The sequence below is a fragment of the Lepisma saccharinum genome, chromosome 30 (assembly GCF_977018435.1).
Source record: "Lepisma saccharinum chromosome 30, izLepSacc3.1, whole genome shotgun sequence".
In the NCBI taxonomy this organism is placed as follows: Eukaryota; Metazoa; Arthropoda; class Insecta; order Zygentoma; family Lepismatidae; genus Lepisma; species Lepisma saccharinum.
In genome coordinates this window covers 5,652,668-5,668,918 of record NC_139258.1, presented here as the reverse complement: position 1 = coordinate 5,668,918, position 16,251 = coordinate 5,652,668, and the positions used below count along the sequence as shown (strand labels likewise).

The following is a 16,251-nucleotide window of genomic DNA, read 5'->3' as shown; positions in this document are numbered from 1 at the left end:
GTAAATTACAACTGCCTTTAATTGCATCATTGTGTATACTATAGGTTATAGTTGGTAGTACTATATTTATGAATCGCCCGACCCTGTGGCCGAGTGGTTAGCACATCGCGCTGCGACGCCAAGGGTCCCGGGTTCGAATCCTGGTCGGGCTTGGTTGTTTGTGAATGTCCATTCATCAATTTCATCATTTCATCACTCATCCCCATCTTCGCAAATTAGCCAAGAGGCACAAAACGCGAAGTAAAATAAACTAAATCAATCAAATATATTTATGAATCACAATATGCTCCTTTGCAGGCCATCAATATCTAACTTGCTCATCTTTGTTGACATTGTTTAGGCTTATTTAACATCAAAGCATGAAACACTGCTGTAAGTTGCAGAGAAATGTTTTCCTGGTAATCATTTTTTGTCAATTTTTAATGCAGATTTCAAATATATTGTTTGGATGTTGAAAATTTAGGTTCGTCTTTGATTCGATGGTGTCTTGAATTGTATGTATAAATATACCACGGCATTATTGTAATATAGAATGGAGCATTTGCCAATTTCAATAATCAAGTTTTTTTTTACCGAAACACCGGTATTGATAACAATAATCCTTAACAAATTTTCTTATAGTAGTATTGTTAATAGTGAATATAACAATAATGGCACAATATAAATGAAATAGTATACAGTATTGTTCTAATAAAGTACCAGTATTTCCAGTATGTATATCTGTGCACCTTAAATTGGAAGTAATGTATTTTCTCAAAAGCTTAATCATTATTTAAAGTGTACATTGCATTCGAAGAAATTCGGCATAATAACACTTTGTATATTTATTTTTAAAAATATATATTTTGATATGTGACATTGTTAGTCATGTGATCACTCTATAAGTTTTATTTTGTATTCCCTCTCGTGGTTACATCTCAGAATTCCGTCATGGAAATTCCACAAGTAGCTTTCGCGAGTTTCGGCCAGGAGTGCTGTAGTAGGCGACAGTGATTCATTTCCCATTTTATACTGCAAATCCAGTTCCGATCTTAAAACAAAGTTAACGTGAGAGAAATCAAATCCTTGTTCTAAGAATGTTGGTTCTTCCAACTATACTGCTCGCATTTCCAGTTGGCGGATGAGAAACAACGAATCAGCGATCAGCCGAATTCTCTTCGACTGACATCGGACATTTTCGTGCGACAAGGCACCGAAAGTTGCTAGCGAGACGAAACAAATGAGCATCGGAAACGCAGCATGTTGCCAAACGTGCTCTAAAACGGGGGGTGGGGTTGAGCAGCGCCGTTACTAGATACAAGTTATACAATAGTACACAAAGCATTGAAAATTAGTACACAAAACACCCAAACAGTGTTCAAATAAGGTAACAACTGACAAGAACAGACGTACATTTGGCAACGTTATACCTCTACATCTTTTACTTCGCAACTGAGGTGGTTGACACGCATCGAGCCACACACCTCGAAAACGATTGGTGGGCAGATAGAGCTATGTAGGTGAGCCGGCAGATGGGTCTGCGATCAGTATAATGGAAATGTGCAAGGGTAAGACTTAGGTGAAGTTAAAGAGGAAACGTTGGTGATTGATGTCGATTCAATGTCATCAGACTTACGATCAGGCTCCTGCAACATTGGAGACTGGAAGTCAAAGTTCGTAAGCTTACATTTTGTCTCTTCGCGTGCATAGGATGTAGATGTGCATCTTGTAATTAATGACTGAAGGTGACGGGTCATTTGTACCAGCGTTTCCTGACGGTACATGCGCGTTGACAAGCGGCAGACGTCGCTAAACTAATAACACAGCAGACAAGACATGTAATTTGAAGATGGATACATCAGGAAGTCATCGTGCTATTAATTTTAATTAATTTCTCTGTCGATGCTGAATGCAAATCATGTTGCAGGTGAGAAACAATCTTGCAGCCAGTTCGTGTTCCAAGGTGCTAAGCTCGATGAATCTTTATGCGTTGCACGATGCAATGCAAGCTCAGTTTATGGAACACTGGGCATCAATTGCTCTTATGGACACGTAATTAGTGACGTTTTACTTGCGATTTCAAGTGCGTTGTAGGTGTCCTTCATGGTCTAGCAGGTACACTGTTAGAAATGGCAGTCAAAAGTAAGTGTTTTTATTAACAGGCTTAAAGATTTGCTTCGCTAAACCAAACTGCTTTGACATTCGCGCAATTTAAAAGATTGTATAAATACTTTTCTTCTGATTGTAGTATGAAACATATATTTCTGAAACGTATATGTATAAACAACACACGTAAAATGTTCAAAGCTTTAAAACTATCACTTTTTCATGCAACCAACGTTGAAATGAATGGGGACTCTTTTCTTACGGAGCAACAGTGCCGTTGTAATGATAGCGGAAGGATACATCCAGTGCTCGCGAAAGAATTCATTGACTAAATGCTGGTTGTTGCTTTTGACTATTCGATTTAATCAAGAGTGATTAATTTTTATTCAGTTTCGACGAAATTGCTTTAACAGTTATACATTTAGAAATCCAGACTAGACATTGTAATTTATTTAAATTATTTCATCGCGACTATCTTAATAAAGATACAAACATACCTCCGGCACAGTGTCGGCGATTGTGTTCCTAAACTGGGGGGCAGGGTGCCAAAACTAAGGAGGGGAGAGCAAGGACAGTTTACTTTCTCTTGGTAAATAAGGTTTAACATGGTGCGGGGGCAAAAATGGCAAAAAGTGGGGTCGCTGCCCCCCACGTCCCCAATTCGCCGCAACTGCTCCGACATATCTAGCGATCCTCTCTTAGAGATATGTATCGTTGCCGACCTCTGTGTTGAAGTGTTTAGAGCAACATGCTGCGAAATCTGGATGCTGGATAGTAGAGACTGGAAAGTTGGGTGGCATGGGAGTGCCCCTCGTCATCCTCACGATTAGCCAAAAGTGGCAGGAAAGCGAAGTAAAATAAACCAAATCAAGGTACTTTAGTATTATACGGACTACCTCTACGTTGAGGAATGCTTACGAAATTAGGTTAGTCCTGTTAGGTTAAGTTCCATTAGCATTTTTCATTGTATTTATGCTAATGGAACCTAACCTAACAGGCCTAACCTAACCTCGTAAGCATTCCTCAACGTAGAGGTAGTCCGTATAATACTAAAGTGCCCAAATCAAGCAATCAAACAAATGTCGGAACTTCAGAAGTTCTTTCGATAAAGTGGTATCATCACCCCCTCAAAATGGCGTGCCCAGGATTTTCGGAAGTGGCGACAGGTACAGTTTTTTTTTTTTAGTATTTAGTCCTCATTTTTGACATCTTTTTCTGCCTTTGTTTTTTAGCCAAAGGAGGGGGGTTATGACCCTCACCAACCCCCTTTTGGGCACGCCTCAGTCCTCTTAGTTGGCAAAAACTGGTAAAAAGTTTTGACTTCTGTAAAAGAAAGGTAGATGAAAGTCGACTCAATCTTATTTGCACTCTTTCCTGTATTAAACGACGTTATGAAACTTTTATTGAATGCAAACTTAAATAACAAAGCCTCACAATACTTTTTATTCCTCAGTTTCGCCATTGCAAGTATCCCTAATCCCATGTTGTAGCAGAGATCCATATCTGTTCAAAGTACACAGCTGAGAATCACGTTTCGGGGAGTTTCCGAGACTGTTATAATCTCCAGCTGTCATTTGTTTTGAATGATAACCGACAAGAGAAAACATTCGTTACGTTCTCTTGCGACAGTAATAACAGGCAGACAGTCCTGTTCTAATTCATACAGCATTTTCCCATAAAACCTTAACAACCAAGTTCTCCTTAAAAGAATATGCAGGGTGCTTCAAAAGTAGCATACCCTTATTGTTCTGGTTGGGAATGCTTTGTTGCGTACAAGCCCACATAGTTCTGGCCTCTGTAACTCACCACGAAGTCCGAGGTTCCAGGTTCGAAACCTGATTAAGGCAAGGATGTATAATTATTTTGGTCCCATCATCCAGCCCATAGCTTCATCATTCATCGTCGCGACGTAAAATAGATTCATGAAATGTACATAGTTTCAAACGTCGTTTGTAGAAATTAGGAATTGTAACTGCTGAACGTTTAGAAAATTCTGCAGATTCAACAATCTCTACATACGAGGCCAATATGCTAGTGCACGTATATTTTATGAATTTTATTGTTTCGTGTGATACATAAGACTGAAGATCTAGTGTGATGAAAAAATGATCTCTTCATCGAAGAACCCAAATAGTTTTTATCATGAGTGTCCGTTCTAATCATTATTCATTCTCACTGTCATCATTGGTAAGCAGGAAAACTACACAAAGCAAGAATAAAATTCTGAAAACAAAAAGTTCTCAAGTTGATATTTCTAAAATTTTTACTTGGATTTCATGTATTTCTGTGTTGGGCATTAAAGGTTTTGTAGTGTTCAATTGTTTTCATATGGCAACGTTTTGAGTTTTGTGAGATGATTAAATTGCTAGTTGTAAGTTAAAATCAATCGCGTTATGCTTGTATTCGTGCGTGTCCATATATTCATATGTGTGAGAGAGATAGTAGAAATTTAGATAAATACGACAACATAGTGCGTAAAATAATTATTCTATCACAGTTTCCCCGCAAGGCGTTCCTCAATCAATTCCACGAAGCAATAAAATTGTTACCAAGCTTGCTGTAGGCTGGCCTACTGTTTCAAACTGGCGGATAGATGGCGCAACGATCGTTTACGACCGTAATCCCATAATCTCTCCTTACAAGAAGTGTAACAGCCAAGTTAACCATTAATCAAGATGTTCTTTTCAAAACTGCATAATGCACTTACTTCTAAAGGATCTTTAATGACTTAATCTGATCGAATCGTGCAACTAATTCAATTGCAAACTCTTGTACTGGACTGCCCACACCACGAAGGCCAAATAACTCAGAGCTCTTGCTGCATGCGGCTTCTTCCCGAAGGCAGAGGCCGTGTAATTGGGTGAAAGAAACCTTGTCAAGCCGGTATGGACGAGTGGAAGGCTAACTGTGACTTCCAGACGATAACCTCATCGCCATCTTATGAAGATGTTTATCGTGTTCTAACTTTAAGGAAATCTCGAGTCAGATTTCGGACAGAGAGTTTATTGCTTGAGGTGTATGCCCCCACAGTTTCCTCTTGAACATTTTGCATGCGCTTTGTTAAAAGCTAAACAGTGTCCTTACGGTGAAGTAATCACAAATCTCATGTACACATTATATACTTGGAGTATGCTACAAGTATTTGCGAGGTCAGTGAACTTGAAGTGCCGAAAGCTGATCATGGTGGTTTAATTGTATTTGAGGTTCCGGCATTTTTGTTTCATTTTTTATTTAATCAACGCGACACAATTCCCAATTTAATTTAAATAAGATTATCCCCCCCAACCTTTGTTACTCGGCGATATGGAGTTAAATATGGTCTTAAAATTGTAACCATTTACCTTTTTTAATAATATAAGACACTACACGACCTACATAAAATACACAACACAACACAAAATGTGCTTTCATTTTTTATTTCCAAAACAATGAATAACGAGATTCTGTTGTAAGTATTCGAAAGTGAATTTCCTTCTCTTGTCTCTTAAAGTGTATTTATATTGATTAAAACTGCTTTCAGTATCCCAAGAAGTAATGGGAGTGTATTTTAAATTTGTCAGTTATTTGCAAGAAATTCACCCAACTCTCAATCACACGGAGACATGTAGTTATTGCATGAATATGGAGTATATCTTGAGAAATGTTCTGAAATATGGAAATAATATGTAAAAGTAACTAAAATATGGCCCAGTACCTAATTTATGTACAAATATGGAAAATAAGAAAGGAATTTTTCCGAGTCTATGCCATGAAGCGCAAAGATAATACAAAAATATATCCGATTTCAGCTTCAAACATAAATGCATACATTCATAATAAATGCATTTACATATAAATCCGTTTCCTGATCATGACATAATACTCGAACAGCAGAAATGTTCGTTACTTCCTTCTAATCTAACAGGCGAGGAATGTGAAACGGAGCATGCACGTGTTCCCAATGCACAACCTTTGTCTACAATAATAAGCTTTCCAAGCAGCATTTCAATTTGAGAATAGCAATCCTGTCTGTTCTGATGCTTGCTGGGAAACAAAGATCTCGTTATTACGATGGAAATGAGCAGCGTGGGAAAAGATATTGCAATAATCCAGGAACCTATGACATCTTCTCTCTTATCCTTGACCCACTTAGATACAATACAAGTTGAACAGAATGTGCCTACGGAAAATCAACTTTATTCATTTTTTACTGCGTTGTTTCTTCCAAAATCGGAAGAAATCGACGTAGAAAAGTTAAACATACCAAAGAACAAATGAACATTAATAGGAATTTCCGCAAATTCCCAATAAATACATTAATAGGACTTAACATGAGTTTCGGTCCCAGGTTCGAATCCAGACCTGAACATGGGTGTTCTCTGTGAGTATCACTTCATGAATTTCATCATATCATCTGCCAAAAGTGGTAGAATGCGACGCTAAAACAAAAATCAAATTAACATCAGTTTCTCATGAAGAATTAGAAAATGTGCTTGTGTGTGTGTTCATGATAGTATTATACAGTGGCGGGGATTATGGAAGTCGTCGGGGAGGAGGGCAGTTGCCCCCAAGTTTATCCATTTTTACCCCGCACTATCGTCTCTTAATGATAAGCCTTGTCTACCAAGTAAAACTAACTATCCTAACCCTCCTCCCCCAATTTTTGTTCCCAATCTCCGCTACTGGTGCTGGCATTAAATTAAAAATGACTAGAAATGTTTCCCAGAGGAGAACTCGTTTAATTCGGTGAAAATATCAAAGTGTGGTATACTTCCATGGCGGAGTGGTTAGCGTAGAGCTCTACGACAGCTGGGGTCCCAGATTCGAACCCCGGCCTGGGTGTTCTTTGCGAGTGTCTTTTCATCATATCATCACTCCTCATCGACGCGATTAGTCAGCAGTGGCAGAAAAGCGAAGTAAAGTAAACGAAATCAATCGACCAATGAAAGTGTTTGGTGATTTGAAACAGCTCCTTGATCTTGAGTGGAAATACAAGAAGGGACTCGCAAAATTGTACTTAGAGTACACAGGACAGGGTACGAAATCCCGGGGGGAATTCCCCCCCCCACCAACGATCTTGTCCTGAAATCCCCCCCACCAATTTCTTCCTGGGGAGAGAGTCTTTGTTTTAACAATGAACATAAACAATTAGTTTGGGATTAGAATATACTTGACTGGAATAATAGCGAAAATATACCAAAAAAACGGACAACAAGGAGCCTCATCTTTTAGGACACTGAAGCCAGCAATCCCCAGAACACAGAAATTAGACTGACTTATTTCTTCTCCATGTCTCATCACCTTTCGTTAACAACCACGAAGTTAATAAAACACGTAATAGCATTTATATGTGAATTTTATAAGAAAACTATTATCTTCTTAATGTCTCTTAATTTATGTCCCCCCCTTCCTTACGCAAATCATTGTTCATAAGATGTCAGATCTGGATTTCAGGTGGCCATTTTAAGAGAATACCTCAATGATGTGTTCAGAGACAAAGGAATTGGACGAGGATCGCCAAATTTACCAGCATCTCTAAAATGGCCACCCCAAAGTCCAAATCTGACATCTTGTGATAATGCGCTATGGGGACACATCAAACAGAAAGTCGCCCATAATCGTTATCAGACAACTGGGGAACTTCAAGAAGCTGTTCGCAGTGCGTTTGCTTCCCTCACGCCAGCCATGTTACGGAGGATTTCACATTGCGCTTGGAGGCGAATAATACTGTGCCATGAAAATGGCGGTGTGCACACAGATCCTCTGGAGTAAATGGTGGTCATTGGTCTGATTTAATGGTATACCATCCTCTCATCATACGCATGTTGTTAAAATAACATTTTGCAGGTTTGTCTACAATTCAAAGGGGGGGGGGGGGGGTAATGGGACTTTTGGTACACCCTGTACATATTGTGTGTGTGTGTCTTGTCTGTCTGCTCCTCCCCTCCCCCACCAATCTGCAGTGATTTCGCATCCTGACAGGAATCTAATGGAGGCTTTTGCAGGATTTCAGACATGTGGAGTTCCCACTCATGCGAGTGCTTTGAGTAGAAGTCCATTCCTATTCGACCTTCAGTGAGGTCGTTAGATCCAGTGGGGTACGTAATTCGTCAGAACATGATTTGACCAGCTGACGAGTAGCCTGGACATCGCGACAAGCATGTAACAGGTTTGTCCTCTCATCTTCTTTTCTTCTGCCACTCCAAAACAAGCGCGAAGAGTCTGTTCGTATCCGAGACACACGCACTAGTTAATCCGACTGCAAATGCTACTTGTCCAAGTGTGTTAAAAACGTGGTCGGAATACGCAAAGGGGGTTAGTATGAATGGCAGAATAGCTGCCGAAACGTGATTTACCACTCCGCTTTTTTTGGTGGTATTTGGGAAACCGAACTGTTCGAATGTGGGTCGCCATGTTCTTTTCGCTTACACGCAGCGATGCCAACCCTAGCATAATCATGCTAAACCTAGCACAATTCGAGCTTTGTTGGCACCTAGCACCCTTGCAAAATGGAGAAATCTAGTGTAATTTGCAACTTTCTTCTCTGGGAGGAAGAAATTCATGGCACAAATTAACCAAATGGTCCGCTTTGTAGTCGACAAATCATCTCTAGTACAATGTTGAGCTCTTCTCGATGCATAACTTAAAATTACAATCATCCGAAAAAGAATTATAATAATAAAATACTATTACTAATTATAATTATCAATAATAGTCACAATTCATTATTATTATGTAGATCCTAGCACAATTTAGAATTTGGCATAATTTCACAGATTAAACAGGAAATTTTCTTATCGGGAGGTTGGCAACACTGATTACACGCGACATTGAGGAGGTCATTCTGCCCTGCTCTGGTCCAGGTAGGAAAAACATGACTTAGATTCGCGGTAAGAAGGAAACTAGTATTTGGCATGACCTTTGCCTAATTACCGCTCTTTTTGCTTTCCATTTGGAATTCTGTTCCTCTAAGGAGGGAATAAGGACGCTCTGATCAGATCATTAACCAAGTTTTCTGCTGCTGCTGCTGGTGACCTTGGCAGCGAGTTCATGAAGTTGCCGTGTGGGTCAGTAATGTCATTAGACCGGCAATCTCTAGAACTTGACTTAGATATTTCTACCCAGATTGGAATCACAGGGTATACCTAATAGTCTGTCAGCAATAGCTGATTTGAAGATAACATTTGTATGTAATTTCCGCCTATGTTCTTCCATGGAATGTCGTTTAAGACTGCTGATTTGTGAAGTATAACAATTGACAAATATAGAATTGTATCTAGAATCATCTTGTTGTAAGGCAACTTTCTGACTGTCTTATACATTCAAAAACAACACGTATTCACTTTCTTTTTAATGTACACATGTTTGTACACAGGAAGTCATTCGGATTACGAAGAACGCTGTATGAATGTCAATATTTCTCAAGATGTTGATTTAGATTCGTTTCTGTTACATAGGAAGATTGATTTAAAATGTCTTGTGTTAAAATCAGTTTCTATCTGATTATTTAAGTAAAAAATCTTGAGAAGTCAAATTGAGCTCTTTTAATTATTGAAACGTAAGTTATATAACATTATGGAAACCCAGTTGAGCGCTGAGGACTTGAAATTTAATTGTGTAAAAGTTTGCTCATCCTACGCGTACCGTATGAACTATAATTTCAGTGTAAAGTATAGTTGCGACTTTTATGCTGACATAGTCCAATCGGAACTGGATCGACATTTTAAAAGTTGTTACGTCTCCTATCCAATCAATTGTCATCAATATTGAGAGAAGATGACAGTGTTTTTGCAAAAGCAATGTTTTTAGCTTCTTGCGATGAGCAGACCTTTTACACTGTTTGTGAGGTGCATTTTAGACTATCCTTGCCTTTTTTAATGTTGTATGTACTTGTTCTATGCAGGTCCTTTTACAACCTTCACTTTTTAACCTTCTCAAGGGGTTCTTTACAACCCCCTAAGGTACTCTAAGGTAAGGGTAAGGGTTTTATATAAGAGAATTTTCCCTCATTTACAGTAAAACCCAGTTAAGCCGGACTTGGCTTAATCCGGACAGGCCAAAAAAAAAAATCAGTTTTAAATGTGGCTAGAAGTCAACAAGAGAACTTCTCAAAGAAAAGGCAGTCAACCACTGATAACATTCTGTTTCCCGCAGACTTTGTACTGTACTGTATAGTGTATTTAGGCCTATGCCCTTTAAATACACCATAATAAACGTGTTTTGTTTCTATAAACGCAGTTTTAGTGAACTTTCTACTGTTCTTTTAGGTTAATTTCAGTTAATCTGGACTTTCGTTAAAGCGGTCAACTTATCCCCCCAACGAGGTTTTACTGTAGTTAGAAAGGTGCAAAATGATCATACGTGCGGGAGCACCCCAAAAATATTAAATCAATCAATTATAATCCAGAAGTTGGATGTTTAAAATGCAAGAATTTCAACAGGTATCGTTCAGGTGTTATGACGTCAATTCTAGTAGATGAGGTTATCGACTAGCCTGTAGATATTCAGTTACAGAGAGATTTTTATTTTGATATTACAGCTTGTTTGACAGAGTGTGGTTTCATCTTCGTACATGTAGTCGCTTGAAATTCGTTTTAGTCCCTTTTTAGGGAAGATTTAGCTCTTTTTTTTTATCATTATCGCAACACTATTAAAGTGCTGTGCTTCCATCAAGGCCGAATGAAGCAAACTGAGGCGCATCGTCACACGCACTCTGAGTTCCCAACGAAATGGAACAGTCTGGAGTGAAAGGACAAAGCAGAGCAGAAACGTCACGATATTTCTCTTACGACGCTTTCGTTGACAAACGCTACGAAAGGTTGTTCACTTGATGTGTGAAGTGGAAACGAAATGCCTTGTGTCGGGGGTTGAGAAATCTTATTGAACCTTACGTGCGTGCGTCCACTCGTAGCAGTCAACTCTACATGCAGTGAGCAAGGCCAACCTATATAGGTCTGTGGGACTCAACCTACCCAATAATGTCCCTTGTATTGTTCTTATATTTTAGAAATAAAGTTTAAATAATTCTGCACACCAAATTACTGTTGATATTAATTTGTTAATCTCCAAATTGATACACTTCAGTGTTCTACAAGGTGTCCCAAATAAAAGTATACTCAGTTCGAAGGCATATATTACTTATTGTATCCTTTGCACCCTTTGGGGTGCAAATCCTTTCCACGGCTAGGGTAATAGGTTCTTTGTAAGAATTGTGAATCAAACAGTGAATGGATATCTTCCAATCGAGATAAGTAGAATGTATTATATGATTTATTTTACATAACTCGATTAAATTCTTGTTACATATATATATATATATATATATATATATATATATATATATATATATATATATATATATCACACTTTCTTTTAAAATATTTGTATGTCCATTAATTATATCATAATCTTAGAAATATTCACATATATCCAATATTCGTCTCGTTTTCACTTTCACTTTGCTAAATATTCTGTTCGTGTATATTAATCCTTCCTTCTCTACGGATAGACAGGCTTGCTTCTCCGGAACGGGCTTCCTTCTCTGGAGCGGTTTAATATATGCACGCGGATCTTTTGGATTATTTAATGGAAGGCCCTCGTGTATACTATTCCTGACGTCAATCCGTGGTCATATTGTTATTACAAAAAGTAATATAGGATAAGGGCTTATGGCATGTGTTGTATAAATTCACACAAGTCTCGAAGTTCAGCATACCCACAGTTGGCGCCACTGATAGTGAACCTGAAGCCCTGACACAAAAAAGAATTTAAATTTCGCTTATAGGGGTTTTGGTGAACTAAACAATGCCATGGATTGTCATTGTTAGCATCATAAGTACAGTACGATACTTCCAAACGCACCTTATATTAACTTGAATTCAGATTCAGGGAAGCCATTTCGGTTAAAGCAAACTTCGGATTTGTTTAGCTCAGGTACATTCCAAATTATGTTCAACATAATATGTTGTCCCTTGACAGTGGCGTAGCCAGAAATTTTTCTCGGGGTGGGCTGAAGGGTGAATAAAATAATTTTAGTTGGGCTCCCCAATCAAAGTTGTGCTGTACAGGGGCATTCTTCTTATGACTTAAATTCATACCTGTAATATGATTATTACAAATATTTTGTTTTCAATTTTTATTAGTGTTGAAAAATTCGATCAAATTTCCTGTAGTTTGTAAAAATAAAAAAAAGGAGTATTATAAAAATAAAGCGATATACGCTTTCATCGGTTAAAAAAAAAGCTTCTCTATGCTTTTACAAGACAAACTAAGCTTGTAAACGAGCAACGCAATGATGGGAAAAATCATTTTCAACTGATAACATTAAAAAATATTTAATTTACGAAAACTCATTTAGTCACAGTTACTGGAATTGCAAATAGAATCCTGAATAACCATCTTAATCAAATGTATTCAATATTTTTTTCTTATTTGTGTACCTTTTCTCATTGTTTTTATATGTGTTAAAAGTTTAATTTCATTTTTGAGGTGCAACTGAGTTATGTTAGTCAATTGTTAAGACCGCGTTGTGTGCTTTGCGTTATCTAAATAATTGTATATCTATTTGGAGGGCTGAGGCTATTTTAGGGTGGGCTAGAGCCCACACTAGCCTACCCAGTGGCGACGCCCTTGTCCGTTTGTGACTGTCATATTTCTTATAACATTCACAATTAAGTTGTATTAATGATAAAAATCTTCGATAAGAAGAAATACATTTCATTATCACTGTTACTGTTCTAATGATGTATTATGGGATATAGTGTAATATAACAATTCGTAAGTAGATTTCTGTGTTTTATTTCTTAAAACAAATAATATATTTGTACTAGTTGGTAATTCAAAAACTAACAGCAACACGTTGAGAATGTAAATGTTTTATCTCCAAATTGTAAACAAATCGAGATATTTTGGCTGTGGTCTAGGAAACAATTGTTTCATCTCTGCTATCGTCTGATGCTTACATACAACCAATATTGATATACCGAGTCATTTTGGTCCATGTGCAGAATTTGGAAGCAACAAAGAGAATGCAAACTCCAACAGCCAATGAAACCTGAAGACAATTTCCTCAACCAATCACAAGCGCCATCCGAATGAGATAAACCATTTGCATTCTAACCTCAGTCACTTGTAGGAGCTGCTTAGGAATGGTAGTGGTTTTCGGTTCTTATTTTTGTTGTTAAGACAAAACATTTGGATAATAGTGGAATCAAAGTAGTTGATTGATTTCCCAAAATATGAATTGTTTATTTTACTTTGCTACCGAATGACAAATTTACAATGAAATTGTTTCATCTCCATCTCGTTTCCAGAATGCAATGTTCTATCTGGTAGATAGAACGCTGCACTCGCAAATCATAATGTTGCGTGCAGTTGTTTTGTTCTGTCTGAAATTTCAATTCATAATTACAACATAAATACCCAACAAAACAACAACTTCTTCTTAGAGAGGCTTCAATACATCGGTATTTGCAGTGATACAAACTTTCAGCCAATGGTGACAAAGATCCAAGAAATATATCGTATCAAACGTGAAAGGGCTCTTTTGAAAAAAATGAAGAAGAAAAATAGACATAGAAGATTTACATTTTCACAATCAGTGAACGATATAGCCAACATACACATAACTAATATCTATATACATATATTTACAGGTATTTCACATAGCGAACGGAAAAGAATTTGCCCTTAAAGGGCTCGAATAGGTTGTTGAAATATTTCCTTGTCCTTTCGAAGGACTAGTACAACAGTTATCATGCATCGCTTGACAACAGCCTGCAGACGACAGACCACTTCGTAGTGGAAATAAACCTTCTAGCCTTTAGTCCACAAAAGGAATGTGTTAGAACATAATGGATATATCGAGAGGAGAAATGGAATGGGATAAGGCAGTGTTACTCTTGGGCGTGAGCACACCCGGTGCTTTGCTTGTCCAAGCGGCATCGACAAAGACGTTACTCTTTTCACACAGGCCGTGCTGGTAAAGAGCTCTGCATTGTGTGCAAAAGAGTCCTTCAGGGATCGTGTCGAGTGTGTATCAAGTCGGGAGCGCAACAATGAAGCAGGCTATCGAGTGCCATTTGTCACTCCCTTCGTCCATCATTAGAGGCAACAAAGCACCGTCGCAATCCGATAACCAGATGAGCTCGCTTCGTTCCGGTGAGTGATCACGCTAATTGAACGATCAGGCTCACTAGGCGGGGTCTCTGATCAGATGAGAGCGATGAATGGTTCCGCTGAAAGGTATTGTGCGACGTGCTGACACAACAGATGCCCTGATGGGACGATCTGGACGTGTTAATACCGATTGCTGCACGAGATCTGGAGTTGGGCTTTGAACGCGAGTTTGTCTGGTATCTTTTTGAAAGGAGACAGGGGAAAGAATTGACACTGATCTGGTAATCTTGTTTTGAAAGACTTAAGGCTAGTTTACGTTGGTCGAATATACGTGCGAGTAACCGAAGCGACTAGGTAAAGCGAACTATATTTTCCCGTTGGGCAAATGCATAGGCGTAACTTGGCGGAGACAAGGAGGGACAAGCCCCCCTCAAATTTTCAGGTTTATTAAAGTTTACAAATCAGGGGACCTGAGGAGAAAAGTAATAAAGAGCAGTATTTTGCAAATGTTACAGTAATTAGCAAATAATACTGGACACTACTTTTACGAGATGGAAAACTTTTCGAGTGTCTTCCCCCCCCAAAGTTAAGCCCCAAATTTGATTCTGCCCCCCCCCCCAAATTAGATCACAAGTTACACCCATGAGCATATGCTATGAACTTCTTGTTTGGTAATATTTGTAACTTAATGTGTAATTGATATTATTTCAAATATTTTAGCCTAGTTCTGTTAATGTCGGAGTGTGTTGACATGCCCGAGTTTTTACATCTTGGAACTCTGATTTCTATATTGATAACGATGGGCATTTGTTTTGTTGTAAGTCTAAAGAAGGCAGTATGATTTAATGTAAAATAAATAATAAGTAGATTTGTGAGAAGTTATGTTTTTAGCATGAAAATTTCGTATTATACAAATAAGCAAAGGGCGTGTTAAGAAGTGAGTTAAATATATCAACACGGGAAGGGGAAGTGAGAAGAAAACAAATGACTGTCCACTTTAGTTAACCAGTTTGTATTGTTGAGCAGGCACGTATCTAGAAATATGTTTCGCGGGGGCCCGAACAAAGTGTCTCAGGAATAATAATTTTAATAAAAATGTTTACATTAAAATTAAATAAAATTAATACTAATTACAATACATAAATTAATATTATATTATTATTACACGAATAGGTAAAAAGACTGTATAAGAATATAGATATAACTGCGCATATTCATTACGTAGCTTACCTGTAGTTAAGATGGAAATAATTTACTTAAAAACAAGTGCCCTGGCAATGAAATTCAAGTCAAATAGATGAATAATTGAATATTTATCTAATAACAAAAATGATGTTACATGTAGTTGGAGAAAAATAAGTTCTGATCAATATTTTATGCATATTGAGTAGTAGTGTACATAAATCTTCTTTGTAATGTCATTCAAAGCCGTATGATCCCAATATAATCCTTGCCTTCTAAAAAGTTCAAAGAAAATTAATAAACATCGACTACGCAATAAATGCTAATATTTTCATTATTTAATTTTATTACATCGTAAGTTTTTAGGGGGGGTAAGCACCCCTGGACCCCCTAAACACGTCATTCCTGTCCTTCAAAGCCGTATGTTCCAAATATAATCCTTGTCTTCCAATAAGTTCAGAGGAAACTATACAACAAATGCTAAACGAGTATATTTCCATTATATTTAATTTTCGTACTTAATAAGTCATTCGGGTGGGGGAGGGGTCCTGTCCTTCAAAGCCGTATGATCCCAAAATAATCCTTGTCTTCCAATAAGTTCAGAGGAAATTATACAACAAAGGCTAAAATAATAATTTTTCATTATTTAATTTTAGTACTTAATAAATCTTTCGGGGGGTCCGTACCCCCTGGACCTCGCCCCCTAAATAGGTTTTTGTTGTTGAGCTGTACAATATCATCAAATTTTCATATTACAGGGACATGACTTTACATCCAATTATTAACAAACCTTTCTTCCGGTTTACGTGAGTCTCGTATAACATTTTTTTCAAGAATGATTTAATGCTAACAAAGTAGCAAATTTCAAAAGTTAAACAATGAAATTTT

General features: G+C 37.7%; 1 protein-coding gene across 3 annotated transcripts in view; it reads left to right on the top strand.

Moving 5' to 3' along the window:
• Positions 1-16,251, top strand: part of sha (shavenoid) — a 509,126-nt gene that overhangs the window by 307,764 nt on the left and 185,111 nt on the right. The gene's annotated exons all lie outside the window — the stretch shown is intronic.